Source organism: Hylobates moloch, unplaced genomic scaffold (genome assembly GCF_009828535.3).
Source record: "Hylobates moloch isolate HMO894 unplaced genomic scaffold, HMol_V3 SCAFFOLD_6, whole genome shotgun sequence".
Lineage (NCBI taxonomy): Eukaryota > Metazoa > Chordata > Mammalia > Primates > Hylobatidae > Hylobates > Hylobates moloch.
In genome coordinates this window covers 56782182-56795476 of record NW_026652281.1, presented here as the reverse complement: position 1 = coordinate 56795476, position 13295 = coordinate 56782182, and the positions used below count along the sequence as shown (strand labels likewise).

The 13295-nt window shown below is 38.7% G+C and overlaps 1 long non-coding RNA gene across 1 annotated transcript in view; it reads left to right on the top strand.

Moving 5' to 3' along the window:
• LOC116471008 (uncharacterized) overlaps positions 1-13295 on the top strand; it is a 40561-nt gene that overhangs the window by 13114 nt on the left and 14152 nt on the right. The gene's annotated exons all lie outside the window — the stretch shown is intronic.

Sequence of the window (13295 nt, the reverse complement as noted above, 5' to 3'; positions counted from 1 at the left end):
ATTGCCACAGGGTCACTATTGTGAAGTAAGTATCCGATTTCAGTTAAAGTAAATAAGGATTACTAGCTTTGGCTAAAGTAAAATTTTATGGTTAAAAAGCAATATTAAAAATACATATATTGGGCCAGGTGCAGTGGCTCATGCCTGTAATCCCAGCATTTTGGGAGGCTGAGGCGGGCAGATCACCTGAAGTCAGGAGTTTGAGACCAGCCTGACCAACATGGAGAAACCCTGTCTCTACTAAAAATACAAAATTAGCTGGGCATGGTGGCACATGCCTGTAATCCCAGCTACTCAGGAGGCTGAGGCAGGAGAATTGCTTGAACCCAGGACTCAGAGGTTGTGGTGAGCCAAGATCGTGCCATTGCACTCCAGCCTGGGCAACAAGAGCGAAACTCTGTGTCAAAGAACAAACAAACAAAAAACATATATTATCTTTTAGCATTTTTCTGCTTATATTACACTTGATATATTATTTAAAACTGATGAACAAGGAATCTTTCAGCCTGCTTTTAATTGGACCTAAGGAAAAGTGCCATTGTGTACCACGGCAAAGAGCAAAATACCTGAGAGGAAGCTAACTGAAACTTGTAATATTGTTTATCTGTATTTTTAACATAGTATATAGCTTATATAGCTGACATTTAAAGTGTTCTGAATAGATTTGCATCAAGATAATAGAAAGGTTTATTTCAAAGGTCTTGATTACTGAATATTTTGTTATATATGTTGAGATATATATATACATGATGTCCCTCTTAGAAATTAAAATCTCTAAAAACATTTCTGTGTAGAGGCACTTCTTTATTCATAAGTTTGGTAAATTCAGTAGTCAGGTATGCAAACCCCTGGTCACTAAAATTATATGATTTCAAAACAATCTTATATACATTTTTTAATTTTTAAAATTATTATTATTTTAATTTTTATTTTTTTTCCAAGGTAGAGTCTTGCTCTGTTGCCCAGGCTGGAGTGCAGTGGTGCTTTCTTGGCTCACTGCAACCTCTGCCTTCTGGGTTTAGGTGATTCCCCTGCCTCAGCCTCCCGAATAGCTGGGATTATAGCCGTGCACCACTGTGCCTGGCTAATTTTGTATTTTTAGCAGAGACAGGGTTTTGCCATGTTGGACAGGCTGATCTCGAACTCCTGACCTCATCATCTGTCCTCCTTGGCCTCCCAAAGTGCTGGGATTACAGGCGTGAGCCACCACACCTGGCCTAAAATTATTTTTTAAAATAATGAAATAATTAGGTAAAATCATCAGATCTTGGTGTGTAATTGGATATGAGTATAAAGGAATGGTGTTAATTGAATGTTAGAGGGAAGAGTAATCAAGGATGACACTGGATTTCTGGCCTAGGCAACTTGCTAAATGGTGGAGTTCCTCACTGAGATGTGGAACATGGGGAAGGAGGAGGATGATGAATTTCAGTTTTATATTTGTTCATTTTTTTATTTTTAAAATTTTGAAACAATACAAAATGTACAGAAAATTTGCAGGTACAGTACGGAAGACTTTTTTTCCTGGACCATTTGAAAGTAAGTTGCCAGTATGATGCCTCACTGCCAGTAAAGACTATGCCTTCATAGCCATAGTACAACCATGGAAATCAAGTCATTAGCATTAGACATTACTACCATCTAATACTCAAATCCCAATCAAGTTTTGTCAGTTGTCCCAATACTCTCCTTTAGGGCAAAAGGATCCAGTTTAGAATCACCTGTTACATAAAGTTTTCAGGCCTTTTTAGTCTCCTTCTGTTGGGAGCAGCAATATAACTTTTCCTGGTCTTTAATGATCTTGACCCTTTTGAAGACTAGATATTTTATAGATTGTACCTCTGTCTACAGTTCAACCTGTTTTTTTTTCTCAACCATGGTTCTGGGTGAGAATTAAGGCTTAACACCCTAAGAAATCTGTATTAGTGAGTTCTCCAGAAAAAACGGAATTAATTAATTTATTAAAAAATAACACATAAATGGCTCTTGATGTTACGGAGGCTGAGAAGTCCCATGATCTGCTGTCTGCAAGCTGGAAATCCAGGAAACTTGTGGTGTAATTTAGTATGAGGTTGGTGCAAAACTAATTAGTAAAACTAATTTAATTAAAAGTAATAGCAAAAATCGCAATTAGTTTTGCACCAATCTAATACAAGTCTGAATTCAGAACAAGTCTTAAGACTCTGGAGTGCTAAGGGGAGGAATAGATCCACATACCAGCGCAAAAAATCAGAAAGCAGATTGAAACATTCTCCATCTTTTTGTTCTCTTCAGGCCCTCAGGGGATTACATAATGCCCACCTACACTGGGGAGGCCCATCTGCTTTACTCAGTCCACCAATCAAAATGCTAATCTCTTCCAGAAACACCCTCACAGACACAACCAGATAACCTTTAGCTAGATATCTGGGCATCCTGGGGCCCAGTCAAGTTGACAGATACAATTAACTACCACAGCATGTATTGGATGAAATAATTAAGTTTTAAAAACGCATTTAGAATGGCATTAATTATGTACCATTCTTGAGAGAGTTGAGCAAATAGTCACTATGTGCTAGGGTTCAGCTGAAAAAGGCTGAATGATTCGATTTTGATAGGAACACTTCAAAAGTGATGCTGTTTTCTCCTCATTGATTCCTGTCAGATAATGTACAATTTTGGTTTGTCCCATTACTAATGATCATTTGAATAAAGATGTGTCTGTCTGAATTCTCAACTACTTGGTTCCCCACCCCGACCCTAGGGAATTTGTAAGTATTTTGTATGGAAGTTTTTTGAAACTTTGCAAGTATCCTATTTCTTATCAAACTTTCTATTTGTTTGTTTATTTATATGACCATTGATTCATATGAGCCTTAATTTATTATTATTTATCTTGATCTTCAAATTGTGCCCAATTTAGCTAGTAGAAATCCCTTCAAAGTGGCTTGTGACATGTCTCCATCATATTTCGACTACCTTCTTTTTTTCTGGCACATGAAACAAGCTCATCTTGTACTTCTCCTGTACTTCTTGTAATCTCGTACTTAACAAGCTCATCTTGCAATTCCGCTGCCTAGCCCTGGAATCAGCCATTTCTCCAAGTTAGCCCTGAGTCTTTGAAGGAGCACTAGGTATACACCTTACTTTTAGAGTGTGGTGTACTTTGAGGCTGTCCCCAGTGGAGAGAGCTATCATATATATAGATGTACATATGAATGTATAGACACACAGTTGCAAATTGCATCTATATTTCTGTCTGTCTGTCTCTGTGTCTCTATCTCTATCTGTAAAACCATGAGTGTACACTGATACCATAAATTCTAATCAAACACCTCAGGGTTTGTTCTAATTTTCTCCCTTTCCATATAGGTAACCTTCTTTTGACACTGAGAAACCAGGCTCCCATTGGCCTTGCCATATTGACTTATTTGATCAATCCCCCCTGCATGTGATCAATCTCCTGTTTCCACTGTCATCCTCCCTTGAATGTGGATGCCCTCTTTCCCTACCTAGGCTCTCCCACCCTGTTTCAGACTTCCCCTCTAGTGGATGTATCCTCACCCTAACCAGGCTGGACCTCTCCATGCTGGACTGGCCTTTGTGTGGTGCCTTCTGAACCCTGTATCAGGTGGGCTTTGCTTACACACTGCTCCCACTCCCCCTTTTCCTGTGCTCCACGGTTGTAGGAAAAATATTGGTTCTTGTCACGTGACCAGGAAAGATTAGGCTCACAGATACACAGAAGGGTGAGGAATGGAATTTGTTGGGTCCTGCCAACAGGCTGTCCACCTCACTGATTGAATCCCAGGTTACCACCCAGGAACAGGAGAGGCCAGACTCCTTGTCCTAAGGCTCCACTCCATCCTCCCAATGCACAGGCCAGTCAGAGAGTCTCTGGGACCGGCAGTCCAGTTTTTCAGCCTCAGGCTGTTTTAGGCTTGAAGGTGGGGTTTTGCCGGGGGACCCTTGGCTGCCTCCTTGTCTCTATCACCATCCTTTACATGCTGGGCATATACTACTTTAATTTAGTAGAGAATGAGAAAAGAATAAAAAAAGCAGTAGCTAAAAGGAGACTCCTTCAGGAGTTTTTGATGAAGAAGGATGGCATTCATCATATTTACCTGTAATTGCCTTGGAGCCAATCTAGAGAGTGAGGTCAAAGATACAGAAGAGACAGAAGTAATTGATAAAGCCACTTCTCTCAGAAGGAAGAAAGGGATAGGGTCTGGTGCACAATTCTGAGGATTAATCTTAAGTGCAGGAGAAGACTGCATTCCCACTTAAATTCAGAGTGGGAGAGAAGAATGGCTTGAATACAACTTGGTTTGAGAGTCTTCTGGCCGGAAGAAGAGTGAATTTCCAGCCCATGGCTTTTACTTTCTTTGTGCAGACATTGCTGAAAAGGAGTGATCTAGTTGGAGATTAAGGAGATTGAAGAGAATTCTGAAAATCCTGTGGAGAATGAGAGGTGAAATGAGCAGGAAACCAATAAGGCTTCTGATCACTATGGAAAACCTAACTGAGAATAGAAACTGAAAATGAATTGAGACACCAACCCTTATGACTGTCAGGTTTTCTCCAGCAGCCCTCAGGGCTGGGAGTGGAAAAGGCAGTTTTTTATTAGGCAAACAGTTAAGTAGAAATACCTAGGACAAGTGAGTTGAGGGTATTGACTAGAGAGAGCTTGAATTGAAGGAAATGGATGTTGAAATGTTGAACAGTTCTGTAAACTATTAGGAAAGTAAAGAGAGATGGAATCTGGAAGAAGGACAGTAGATGGGTCATGTCCTATCCCAAAGGTTTTTGTGTGGTTTGATCTTAAACAATCAGAAACGAACTCTAACTTAAGGGTGAAGTGGAGGTTGGAAAGTGGAATTTGTTATAAATATATCAGGTAGCTCACAGATTTATAAAACTCAGTCTGAAGAAAAAATTATGCTTCAGAGATATAGAAACTATTGCAGCTTTGGTGTCCAGGGTTTTAGAAAGTAATGGACACCTTCAGTATCACTACTGGGAAAAATTAATTCTACTGTTTGTTCATTCTTGTTACTGCTTAGGGTTCAAATACTGAGAAGAAAGGTTAAGGTTTAAATAATCTTGCTTAGATTTTGTGCCCACCCCCTTGGGCAGGAGATCGACTATTCTATCAAGACTATATGAAATTGGCTGGGTGTGATGGCTAACGCCTGTAATCTCAGCACTTTGGGAGGCTAAGGCGGGTGGATCACTTGGGGCCAGGAGTTTGAGACCAGCCTGGCCAACATGGTGAAACCCCGTCTCTACTAAAAAAAATACAAAAATTAGCTGGTCATATTGGTGCACACCTGTAATACCAGCCACTCGGAGGCTGAGGCATGAGAATCACTTGAACCTGGGAGGTGGAGGTTGCAGTGAGCTGAGATCGTGCCACCTGCGTTGCAGTCTGGGTGACAGGGTGAGACTCCATCTCAAAAAACAAAAACAAAAACAAAAAACCCCAAAAAAGACTATATGAAATGGAGTTTGGGAAGTTCCTCAAAGGAAAACAGAGGTGCTGTTTACAAAAGAAGGAGAATGGAAGCAACACTGGCAAAACCAACAGATGCTCAGCATTTGCAGATTTTGTGTGTGGGTACTGAGCTTATGCAAATTAAAGCATGAGTTGGTATGAAGAGGGAGACATTGAATAAAATGCTAATTCTTTTTAAGGTTTGATTTTTCTGAATTACAAAATAATACATGTACATTGTAAAAATAATTAAAACTATCCACCTTCTCTGATCTTCAATTAATATGGATTAATGACCAAAATATTGCTATATATGATAGCAAAGGGCAGAAGTAGGTAGGAAGTGATAGATTAATTTGAAATCACTGTCTGAACATTTTCTATGGTCTAGATTCCGTCGTGTACACGGTGGATATGAAATGAGAGTTCTCTTGCTCGTAAGTAAAAGTATGAAACGGTGCTTTGAAAACTTAAGATCATATACACAGCCAAGCTTTATAGTACTAAAAATGTCTCCTTTTGAGAAAGATATAGATAAGTTTGTGTCTTCAACTTACATAATGCAATCAAATATGAATATAGTTTTAAACTTATTTTGAAATATGCTTCCATAAGCCCTATATTTGACTTTGATTTTGTTGTTGTTGTTTTTTTCCATTGTCTACTATTATGAAGGCTATATGTAACTTTTCCCCAAAAACACACCCCTTCCAGCCTGCTTTAGAAAGTCAACATTTTAGTATAACCAGTATTATTGAGTACATTCTACTTAGTAGATAGTAATACAATAATGTTTGTTTTTCCTCCAATCACAATTCTCAATAGCGCTTTGTAGGAGTCTCCCAAGACAATTTCTTGGTCACATTCCACAAACTTCTCATCGTTTTTAGTTATTAAAAACACAAAACAAAGCCAAACTAATTTCACTCCAATGTAAAAATCAATCTTAAGTCTGATTCAAATATAATCTCCTCAGCTCCCTTTATTAGTATCTGACTCCTTTGTCAGGGAGGAGGAATATTAGAGATGGTGGGGTTGCTTATTGGAGATGAGGCAGTGTCTTTCCCCTCAAGACTTTGCATGATTTTATTGTTGTTGGTGGTCTCATAACTTGGTGCAATTTTTAGGATTGTTTAGCTTCATCTTGATTCACTGTATCAATGAGGATGCCTGCAGAGAGAGGGGCTCATGTCTCCCTTTAGTTTTGCCTTTGGTGTGCATTGCAACTCCATTAAGAAGCAGCTGTTAGTTAACCCCAGGGCTTGTGCTTTTCTCCTCCTTTCGGTTTTTTTTTTTTTTTTTTTTGAGACAGAGTCTCACCCTGTCGCCCAGGCTGGAGTGCAATGGCACAGTCTCGGCTCACTGCAACCTCCACCTCCTGGGTTCAAAAGATTCTCCTGCCTCAGCCTCTGGAGTAGCTGGGATTACAGGCGCACGCCACCATGCCCAGCTAATTTTTTTTTTTTTTAGTAGAGATGGGATTTCATCATGTTGGCCAGGCTGGTCTTGAACTCCTGACCTCGTGATCTGCCCACCTTGGCCTCCCAAAATGCTGGGATTATAGGTATGAGCCTGTGCACCCGGCCTTCTCTTCCCTTGTTTATATTCCTTCAAATTGAGTCAAACTTGAAAGTCCTCCTTCTGCACCTGTTGGTAAATGAATGTTGTTTTAGTCAGTTTAGGCTGCTATAACAGAAAACCATAGACTGAGTGGCTTAAACAGCAAACGTTTATTTCTCACAGTTGTGAAGGATGGAGTTCTAAGATCAGGGTGTCTGCAGGTCCTGTGTCTGGTGGGAGTACTTTTCGTGGTTTGCAGATGGTCATCTATTTGCTGTGTCTTTAGATGTTGGACAGCAGAGAGGGCAAGCTCATGTCTCTTCTAATGAGGGTCCTAATCCCATTCATGAGGACTCCACTCTCATGACTTAATTACCTCCCCAAAGTTCTGCATCCTAGTACCATCATATTGGGGATTAGGATTTCAGCATATCAATTTTTGGGGGTGGGGGGACACAAACATTCAGTCCGTAAAAATAAGGAAACCTAGAATGGGTTTGACGTTTTCTCCACCTTCTTTTAAAGCGCCCCACAATATGGTCTTTTTAAAAAATTCCACTTTTCCGGGATTTGCTTGCAAGTCTTCCATCTTCAAAATCTTTAGGAAAGAATCAGGCGCAATTCTTGATACTCAGATATGCTTCCAAATTCCAAAAGACACATCAGTTTCTCCCACAGACTCTCTCACTCGGCATAGTGAACTTTGAAGGCAGACTTGGGGTGAGTCTCTAGGTTCCCAACTCTGTAAGCATTCAACTAGGTAGTAGCTGTCAGTCTTTCCTCTGTGCAAGCACTCCCACTCTGTATTCCTTTGAAACTCCCTCTTCACTTGGCTTCTAGTGGGTTGAGGGAAAATATTTTCGTGCTCACTCACTCAGGGCTGAAATGTTGATTGGGAGTAGCAGATGTGGTTCCTTTGCATCTGAATAAGCCCTTAGAGAGGTTTCTGGCCCAGTGGTTGGAGAGGCCTTTAACAGCCTAGAATCTTTATGACTTTTTGTCATCATTTTTTCAGTCATAATAACAATTCCAAGACAACAGAAAAAAATCCCTTTTAACAGTTTATTATTTATTTTATTTTTTGAGATGGAGTTTTTCTCTGTTGCCCATGCTGGAGTACAGTGGTGCAATCTCTTCTCACTGCAACTTCTGCTTCCCAGGTTCAAGTGATTCTTGTGCCTCAGCCTTCCCAGTAGCTAGGATTACAGGCACCTGCCACCACACCAGACTAATTTTTGTATTTTTAGTAGAGCTGGGGTTTCACTATGTTGGCCAGGCTGGTCTTGAATTCCTGACCTTAAGTGATCCGCCCACCTTGGCCGCCTAAAGTGCTGGGATTACAGGTGTCAGCCACCGTGCCTGGTAGCATAAAATTAAACTAAATGATATCCATTCTTATTTGATACTGTGGTCTATAATGAAAAGCAAAAAACACAAACTCTAACCCACAGGATATGGTAAACCAGATCCTTTCAATGCTTACGATTTTTAAGTTAGGAAACTTTAAAGTAGCATTAACTTTTCAAGGTCCCCAAAAGTACTATTAATGAATAATATTAGAGTTGTTTTGTTTTACATTCTGTCAGAACGTAGTAGGTAAAACATGGGTGTCAGAGTGAGGGAGAGAGGTTAAGCCTATCATGAAATCATTGGTCAAGAACATAACTCAGTAAAATGTTTAATGATCTTTATTGGAAGGCCTTCGTATATAAGCAGGTTTGAGATTAATTTTAAAAAAACAGATCTCCTTTTAAAACTTTTGATAGGCATTTTTAAATTTAAGTTAATGCTAAAATGTATTTGTTAATCTTAAGCCTCATAGTTCCCTTAAAGAGGCTTGAGTAAAGAAGTATTTTAGGTTCTGGCTTAAATATGAAAATGATTTTAAGCATACCCAATGGCTAACAAATATAACAATTATCATTCCCAGTGCAGTGCTGTCTTCAAACTTTCTCAGCTGAATTTTTTCTGAGTGACATTTTTGCTATCCATATCCTTCTTAAGAACTCAATAATGGACTAGGTTAATTAGAGATAGGTAATCTTACCTAGTGTTAATCATCCTTCTGTCAGAATAAATTAACCTTTTTAGCTCCTATTTTGTAGAATTCCCAGCCTCCACAGACAATGTTCTCGAGGCATTAGATAGCCTTATAAAATTTTAAACTCATTTGAACTTGGAAATACCCATTACTAATAGAATCATTAAACTTAATAATCATAGAGATTTACTCAGATCATTGAAGATAAGCCTAATTTAGGCACCTCGCAGACTTGCTGCTTCTTCATTGTGTGATTTGGAGAAATTCATTATCATCTGAGTCCTCATTTCTTGGCTGATAGAATGGGGATAATTATATCCACCTCAAATTATGGAAATCAAATGGGACAAAGCCTATAGTAGGTTCTGAAATGGATTGCTAAAATGTTTAGGATCATTATTATTAGTATTGTTTTGAAATATCAAGTCAGAAGACTTTACTTTCTACTGTTAATGTCAACTGATCCCTAATATACTGAGATCCTTTCCCCTGGCTCTTTTGTATTATTTTAAAATTAAATTAAATTATTAAAAAATAGCGATGAAGTCTCACTATGTTGCCCATGCTGGTCTCGAACTCCCGGGCTGAAGTGATCCTCCTTGGCTTCCCAAAGTGCCAGGATTGCAGGTGTGAGCCACTGTAATTGGCCTTTTCTGTATTCTTGACAGTGAGAAAAATAAAGGTATAAGATTGTGTGAGATTGTATCCTGACCATCTCTGGTTCCCACAATTCTTTGGTACATGTGTGGCCCATGGAGCAGATTAGTTAGCCCATAGTGGAGGTTCATGACACCTCATGGCAAATAAAATGAAAAACTAGCATGCATTGAAATAAAATTATTAACTGTAAATATAAACTTGTTTGCTTTTATAAGATGAAATGATACAGTAGATTTTATCAGAGGTAATTTGGGAAATATTAAAACATTTGGCATTAATTAGAAAGGCAGGAAAATATATCAAACTCGATTCCATTTGGGCAGGGTTTGTTTATCCTTCTCATCTTGAGTTTGAGCCAAAAATCCTTAGTTTTGACTAGTTCTTAAATGTTTCTCCAAATTTGGGCAGAGCCTTTGGCCTATTTAAAGACAGATGCAGCTTAGCTCAGCATTAGTTAAGAGGGATGGTGGTACATGCAGTCAGGACCCACCAAAATGAAAAGCAGGAGGGGGTCCTAGGGTGGATAAAACTGTGTGTGTGGATAAAGGGGCACCACTCATGAGTAAATGAGTGCTTCACTGAGGTGGAACAAATCTCATTCATCAGAGTTTCTCTTTGGCAAAGATTGTATGTACTGTATTTAGAAAAAAACTTTAATAAACTGCTTGTGGGTAGTTCTCCCTTACCCCCCAACCTATCCCCAACCAATAAGGACAAATTGCCTTTCATTTAGGAGCCTGTGTTTTGTTCATTTCCCTAAAGACTGGTAAATAGGTTTGGAGGTAGAATTTGGGACAGGGCTGTGTTGCTGGATATTTATGAGGAGAATGGAATGTGAGATTCTGGGGAATACTGAGAAAAGAAATGAGGGCCAGCTTGCTGGATCATTTATGTTGGGAGGAACGGGAAGTAGCTGCTTGGTTAAAGGAAAGAATTTGGGAAACAAAAATGTCTAATGAGAGATTTTCAAAATTAATGTTGTGAATAGATGATAGAGACCCATGTTAACAGAAGTATGAAAACGCGGGCCAGAAAGTCTCCTTACCATCCTGGGGCCTCACTGCTCTCACTTGTCTATCCACCAAGTAACCACTGATATTGTTTTCTTATGTACTTTTCTAGAATTTCTTTATGCAAATATAAGCAAGCATGCATATTGCTTTTTATTTTTCTCTGCTTTTTTGACACAGAATTTAGCACATTGTATATACGTTCTGTACCTTAAATTTTTTCACTGTGCTATATATTTTGGACACCTTTCCTATGACTAAATAGAGCTTTCTAATACTTTTTCATCACCCCACTCTATTCCATTTTATCAATGTATCATAATTTAACCTATTTATGAACGTTTTTCCTGATTATTTGCATTTACAACAATATTAAAATGGGTAACGTTATACAGATCTTATTTTTGATTAGTGCATGCATACCCACAGGGTAAATTCCCAGTAGTGGTATTGTTGATCAAGGACATATGCTATTGTAATATTGATAAATATTTCCCTCCTAAGGAGTTCTGCTGATTTATATCCTCCAAATAAATAAATGAGTGTTGCGCTGGGTGCTGGAACTCATGTCTATGATCCCAGCACTTTGGCAGGAGGATTGCTTCAGCCCAGGAGTTTGAGACCAGACTGGGCAACACAGAAAATTTTTAAATAATTTAAAAAAATTAGCCAGACATGGGGATACACACCTGGAATTCCAGTTCTTTGGAAGGCTGAGGTGGGAGGAGCCCTTAAACCCAGGAGTTTGAGGCTTTGATGAGCTATGATCACTGGAGTGCCACTGCACTCCAGCCTGGTTGACAGAGGGCTACCACGTCTAAAAAAAAAAAAAAAATGGGTCATTTGCCCACAGCCTTGCCAATAGAGTGCATTGTCAAACTTTTACATTTCCACAAATCTGATAGCTGACAAATGATATCTTAATTTTTAGTTTTTTAAGTTTAATTTTAAAAAATGTTGAAGCTACCTCAAATGTATCCAAAAGTTGCAAGTATAAAGAATATTTCCCCCATGGAACTGTTTAAGAGTAATTTGCCAACATAATATCCTTGTACACCAGAATACCCTAGGTTATATATGTTATAAACAAGTATATTCTCCTACATATTCAAACTACAGTCTTCCCTTGGTATCTGTGGGGATTGGTTCCATGATCCCCCCTCAGATGCTCAAGTCCCTTATATAAAATAGTGTCATGTTTGCATAAAACCTATGGACATCCTCCTGTATACTTTAAATCAGAGATGTCCAATCTTTTGGCTTCCCTGGGCCACATTGGAAGAAGAATTGTCTTGGACCACACACAAAATACACTAACACTAATGATAGCTGATGAGCTAAAAAATAATTGCAAGAAAAACTCATAATATTTTAAGAAAATTTACGAATTTGTGTTGGGCTGCATTCAAGGCCATCCTGGGCTACATGTGGCCCATAGGCTGTGAGTTGGACAAGCTTGCTTTAAGCCATCTCTAGATTACTTATGATATATAATACAATGTAAATGCTGTGTAAATAGTTGTTATACTGTATTGTTTTTATATTATTTTTATTTTTTATTCAAATATTTTTCAATCCACAGTTGGTTAATTCTACAGATGTGGAACTTGTAGATATGGAGGGTCAACTGTGAAACCATCAATATCAGGACATTAGCTTTGATACGTTACTGACATCAAATGGAGTTCAGACTCCATTCACAGTTTGACTGTTGTCCCTAATATGTCCTTTATAGCAAAAATATCCAGTCCAGAATCATGTGTTGTGCTTAGCTGCTGCCCTACCTCTTCAATCTCATTTAATCTGAAACAGTTCCTTCTGCTTTCCTTCATTTTTATGACCTTGGTATATTTAAAGATGATAAACCAGACATTTGTAAAATGTCCCTTAATTTGGGTTTACCTGACATTTCCTTGAACTCAATTCAGATTGCACATCTTTGCAAAAATATGACAGAAGAGATGCCTTTTTCTTCTTGCAACGTATCAGGTGGTTCATGATTTTGCTTTATCCCATTACTGATGATGTTCACTCTGATCATTTGACTAGGGTGGTGAGTGCCAGGATTCTCCACTCTAACTTAGTCTTTTTTTCCTTTGTAATTAGTGTTTGTGGTAGGGTACTTTGAAGTTATGTAATACATACTTTGGCATGAAAAATTCAGTTGATAAATTGGTTCTTTTGGTTACATCACTATGTACTAATAGGTTTCTATAATAATCAATACTCATAATCCATTCCTATCATTGTTTGTCTTGATGTTCAAACTGTCCCATATTTGTTTGGTGGGAGCTCCTTCAAGCTGGCTCCTGTGCTCTTTTGACTTACCTCATTCTGTCAGAACTTCCTTGCTTTCTTGTCTAAAGAGATATTCTAGGCTCATCTTATACTTGTCCTACACTGGACCTGGAATCAGCCATTTCTTCAAGGAAGCTTTTAATGGAGAATGATATTTAGAAGCCTGAATGTGGCTGGGTGTGGTGGTTTACACTTATAATCCCAGCACTTTGGGAGGCTGAGGAGAGTGGATCACCTGAGGTCAGGAGTTTGA